This window comes from Phyllostomus discolor, chromosome 1 (genome assembly GCF_004126475.2).
Source record: "Phyllostomus discolor isolate MPI-MPIP mPhyDis1 chromosome 1, mPhyDis1.pri.v3, whole genome shotgun sequence".
Classification (NCBI taxonomy): Eukaryota; Metazoa; Chordata; class Mammalia; order Chiroptera; family Phyllostomidae; genus Phyllostomus; species Phyllostomus discolor.
The window spans coordinates 24,626,699-24,632,378 of NC_040903.2; the positions used below are offsets into that span (position 1 = coordinate 24,626,699).

Genomic DNA, 5,680 nt, shown 5'->3' on the forward strand with positions numbered 1-5,680 from the left:
TTACTCTCGTTTTAGGTCTTCCTGAGTTTCCCATTTCTACACTCTTGGCTGTAATAATCATACAGACCATCTTTCCTCCAAAAAAAAAAAAAAGTTTCAGGTGAGCCACAGTTGCAGATTCTGAGTTATCAAGTCATTGATTCTTAGTGAGGATACTGGACCTAGCAATTCAAACCTGCACAGTCAGTCTTAAGGTTGAACCCTTTTAAAAATCATCAAGCCTTGTTTCTGGTGTCACAGAATTTTTAAGTCCCTTTTAAGTTGAAAGACATATGTGTTTTGGGAACCAGAAGCATGTATTCTTTCAATTTTTCACAATCTGTATTCCCCATCCCAGAATCCAGCCATTATTATATGGACCTGGCCTGATGGTGGAGCTTACTTAGGCATGCTTTATGAGAACCTCATCACAACCGTAGAGCCTTCCAGAGCCTCGCTCCTCAGACTGTGGTCCGTGGACCAGCAGTGTCAGCATCGTGTGGGACGAAGAATCTCAGCCTCACTTCAGACAAGTTGACTCAGAACCTGCGTTTCAACAAGATATTCCCTCCCCCCACCCCCGCCTGTGATGTGATCGCACTTTAAAGCTGAGAAGCACTGATGTCAAGACTTCATCTGCCTGCAGAAGAGGGATCAGGCCTGCAGCAGGCACTCCTCTTCCAGAGGTGCCATTCATGTATCAGAACCCACTACGGCTTCTTCTTTTCTTAGTATGTTAGACCTTTTTTTAAAAAAAGTTTATTTATTTATTTTTAGAGAGAGAAGGGAGGGAGAGAGAGAGAGAGAGAGAAACATCAATGTGCGATTGCGGGGGTCATGGCCTGCAACCCAGGCATGTACCCTGACTGGGAATCGAACCTGCGACACTTTGGTTCACAGCCTGTGCTCAATCCACTGAGCTACACCAGCCAGGGCAGACTTTGTTTTAAATGCTGACGTTTTTTACCTCATTGACCAGGAGAAGAGGGGTGGGACTGAATTGGAGGACCTCAGTCCTGAAGAAGGGGGTCACCCAGAAAGCTAGGAGGAAACCAGATGGTCATGGAAGCCCGGAGCGGAGGCCTTCCGAGCGCAGTGCGCCTGTCAGGTCCTCCTGCCACACTGACGAGTGCGCAGTGAGGGCTCCACCCACGTTAACCATTGCCCCTGTTGTGGTTACTGTCGGTGGTAACCAGGAAGGGCCGATGCTGTCTGGGACAAGCTGGGGAAACTCGTGGAGCATCATCACAGAGGTTTCCCGCGAGAGTCACTTTCCCGGACCCTTGGAGGAAGTATCTGTGGTCCCTTCCGTGCGTCGAATGAAGGGCTGATTCGCAGAATAAACTCAGAAAAAACAAGGTCGGAGGAAGTAGTCTGTTCACTGTTCACATTTCCTTCTGAGGACAGGGCGTGGAGGCATGAAGGGAGAGGATGAGAACAGCGAGCCACACCAGCCCGCGTCTTCATGAATTTTTTTTTTTTTTTTACATAAACAAAAGGGTAGAAATACTGTTTTCAAAATCCCCTGCCCTAAAGGAGTGAGTAGAGAGATCTGGTCCTCCAAACCCGGTGAAGATAGTTCTGCAATGCTCCTGGAATAGTCTGTTTTGGCCTTGCAGGGTTGTGCTCTGTTAGAAATTAATCTGGCCAAGGGATGGGGGAAGAATAATGCAGAAACATTCTAGAAAGTTTATTGACACACTCACCTATCTCAGCTTACATCTGTTGAGTTCCTATAATTAGCATTTCGCTGTTAGCCAGAAATCCTTGATAAATGGATGGATCTCGGTAGGTCTGGTGTTTGCGCCTGTTACATTTCAAACTGTTTTTCTTTTGTGCCTTCTCTTCAGAGCTGGTTAAAGACCTCAGATTTTACTGGTGACGTTATTCTCAGTTTCCTGTGCAGGGACCTGCGGGGGTTTGCAGAGACACCTGGTGGCCGGCAAAGAGCAGTACCCTGACATTGTTAGAAAAGAAAGAATTGGAATTGTGGCTAAAATTTGGTTTCTTTTCGTGGTTGAGAACTTCATTCTTTCTGCCATTTATTTTTGTAGGGCTAAAATTGCATATTTAAAAATAGACATTGATTCTTTTCGATTATTTTTATATCCTCCAGCTTTTCTTTCTTGAGGAAACCGTCGACCAGGTGACCAGCAACATCTGCTGGGCTAAATCCAACTGGAGCTAGGACTAGGGCGAGGCCAGCACAAATTTAAGGATGTGCCGAGTTCTCAGGGATGAATATAGATAGTATTTAGTGCACTATCTTAAAAAGTCAAAATTAACAAAAAAGAAGCTATGATAAACAAAAACATCAAAACTGTAAATACAGGATCAGTATTAGTGATTTTCCCTTTTATCTCAGGCTCCACTATGGCTCCAAAAGGCGCTGGAAAGAGCGAATGTACCCGCTGGCCTAGCTCCGGACCTGGCTCATTCATCATCAGTGGCTGTGTGCCCGCCCCCAGACACGCGCCCACCTACGGTTTCCCTTGCGGCTCCCTGGGCCTCCTCTCATGTGGATCGAGTGTAAGGAGCCTAGGTCAATGGCAATGATAAGTGAAAAGACAAAGAGAGAATGGAACATTTAAAAGTAGCCTTGAGGGAAAAATTGGGAATGAAATCTCCCTGTTACTCTACTTTTCAGGACTCTCCCTCTGCCTTCCTCCCAAACACGTTGACCATTCCAAGGGAGCTGTTGTTTGCTAGGCGGACCTGAGCCGAGACTCAGACACCGAGGACAGGTGAGAATGGGAGATGGAAGAGCGCGGTGCCCTGTGAGAGAGGCCCTTCTGGCTTCTTTCCTGTTTTAACAACATCCCTTTACTTCCTGTGTACCAGAACTAGGGCAGGGGATGGGGGTGGGATAACTGAGGATCTGGGACCCCGGGGACATGCCACTTGTTGCGAGGAGCGGACATCGGTGGGGGATATTGGTAGCTGGTATATCCCCAAAGAGCCTGGGAAGGGTATGAATTTGGTCTGTGTGGTGCTGTCTCTGACTCTCCCCATTCCTTTTCATGAGATCAGCAGCCTGGAAGTTCAACTACTGTTAACAGGAAAGGGTCCCCTTCCTGCCTCCTCCCTAAGTCTACAGGGATTGTCTTTCTCCTAACTCAGGTGTTGTCATCAGAGGGATGGTGACTGCAAATAGCAGGAAAATATTGTGCAATCGTAACCACACAAGCTGCTGAGAAAAGAGGAAGTAGTAACAGACTGGGGTGAGAAAGGATCAGAAGCTCAAGAACAAAGGAAAATTTCATCATGGACATGGACCGAAGTGTGGTGAGTGTGGGGGGTCAGAGAAGGGGGATAAATGGTTATGAAAAAAATACAATAAAAAAGGAAAATGTCAGAAAAGCTTCAAGAAGCAAGTGGCCTAGGAAGGAGGCCGAAAGGATCCCATGGATGGGCCTCTCAGTGTGCTGTGAAGAAAGAACCAGAAATAAGAGGAAGCCAGGAGGACTGGCCTCTACAATTGTGTAAGCTTTCGTGGCTCTCAGATCTATTCTCTCAGGGGATTTCGGGGAGGAGAGCATGTGCGCTCTGACAAAGCACAGACACCAGAGCCTGCAGAGCCCCGGATCACTCACCTGGACTCATTGGATACCCTGGATCGCGTGTCAGCTGTTCTCCTGACCCAGAAACAGCATATCCTTTGTCACCTGCTCATGGCTCTTCATGAACCTGGCTCTTCTGTCGGCACCTCATGGGTCTGTCTTTACCAACGGAGGTTTTGCTGGCTACTGCAGACCGCGTAGTTCAGCAGGGGCACTGTATCCATATTTATTGAGAGCCTGCTCTATGCTAAGTATGTGCTTAGCATTTTAAACATTCTCTTTAATCCTCACAGTGTCTTTTAAAGTAAATATAATTAACGTTCTTTTTTTACAAATAAGAAAACTAAAACTTGAAAAAAGTTAAGTGATTGCTCAAACTCACGTAACTAGTGAGTGGCAGCCCCAGGACTTGAACCTGGACCACAGGACAACTCCCGTGTCTTCATGCTCTTTCTGTTGCATTAGGTCAACAGAGACATAGGAGATGCCTCCGCACCCTCCTCCTGCATCCATGGCAGACGCTGCTAATTGATCTTGGTGCTTGTACCTTTTGAGCTAGGACTATGGATAAAGCACAGGCTACATATAGAGAAGTAGAAACTACGATCCATGTTCTCAAGGAATCTTGCTTTGACAGAGGAGAAAGTGTATTACAGCAGTAGATGAGCACTGTAAGGCTATAAAAAAACACCCCAGTCATGAGTGCTAAAAAGATTCTGATAAGCTTGTAAATCACTGGAGATATATCTGCCTTCTTTTGTCTGTAAACTGGCCTTTCCCCCACTTTTTGATTTTTTAGATTTATTTTCCTCATTCTAGATATTGCTCATTTATTCAATTGATGAATAGTCTTCTCTCTATGTGAGGGTACAGCATGGAACAAGGCCAAGTGCCTACTCTCATGGAACTTGATTTCTAGTAGGGAGATTAGACGAGAAGCAAGCAAGGGCACACACATGCACACACATCAGCTGGTCGTAAGTGTGGTGGAAAAGTGCAATAGGGAAGAAGGACAGAGCGGGTGGAGTGTTACTTTACGTAGGGTCATCAAGGCCGGGCCTTCTGAAAAGGTGGCATTTGAGGTGAACGGAGAAGGAGGAGACAGGGGAAGCCGACAGGGTATGGCCAAGGGCCCCCTGGCAAAGGAGACAGAAGGAGCGAAGGCCCTGAGCAGGGTGGTGTATGCAGTGTGCCTGTGGAAGGGCAAAGAGGCCAGTGTGGCTGGACAGTGTTGGAGCCGGAAAGTCTGCGGCCTTGCATGTGTGGGTAAGGATTGGGGTTTTTCTCCGAGGAAGGTGAAAAGCCACTGGAGAGGGCTGAGCAGAGTGGTGACATGGTCAGACTTGTGCTGTAAAGGGAGCACCTGGCTCTCGTACGGACATGAGAACGTGGGGCGAAGTCTGGTGTTAGGAGGCAAGCCCGGCAGTGCTGGCGGGAGTTGGCGATGGCTTGAACCAGGACGACAGTGGTGAGGAGGGGAGAGGTGGCTGGATTCTGGGAATGTTGTGAAGGTGGAGCAGCCAGGGTAGTGGGCAGACTGAATGTAGAGCGTTATGGGCCGCATTGCATCCCCAAATATCCGTATGTTCAAGTCTTAACCCCTGGTACCTCAGAGTGTGATTTTATTTGGAGATACGGGCTGAAAAGAGGTCATTGAAGTAAAGCAAAGTCATTGGGGTGTCTCCTAATCCAGTATGACGGGTGTCCTCATCAGAAGAGGAAATTAGGACACAGACACCCAAGGAGGGAGGGCCGCGTGAAGACGCAGGGAGAAGGAGGCCGTCTGCAAGTCAAGGATAGAGGCCTTGGAAGAAAGCAACCCTGCCGACACCTGACCTCAGACTTCTAGCCCCTAGGACTTGAGAAAATACATTTCTGTTGTGTCAGCCGCCCAGTGTGTGGCATTTTGCTAGGGAAGCCCTAGAAAACTAATACATGGGGTGTGTGAGAGAGAGGGGGTCAGAGATGACGCCTGTTTCATGTCCTGGTTAGAAAAGTTCGGGAGTTGGGCCTTTTCTTCACTCTGCTTGGAGGCACCAGGAGAGGGTGTCCTGTTGGGTTTTGCCACAAAGTGTTTTCTAGTGCACTGCACACCTCTGACACCGCCAGAAGACCACGGGGAAGGAGTGTGACCGAGAACC

At 47.9% G+C, this 5,680-nt stretch overlaps 1 long non-coding RNA gene across 1 annotated transcript; it reads left to right on the top strand.

The window, feature by feature from the left end:
- The first annotated feature begins 934 nt into the window (after window positions 1-934).
- LOC118499270 lies at window positions 935-5,421 on the top strand. Its single transcript, XR_004901799.1, has 2 exons — window positions 935-3,264; window positions 3,497-5,421. It is a non-coding gene; the product is annotated as an uncharacterized LOC118499270 (long non-coding RNA).
- Window positions 5,422-5,680: the final 259 nt, after the last annotated feature.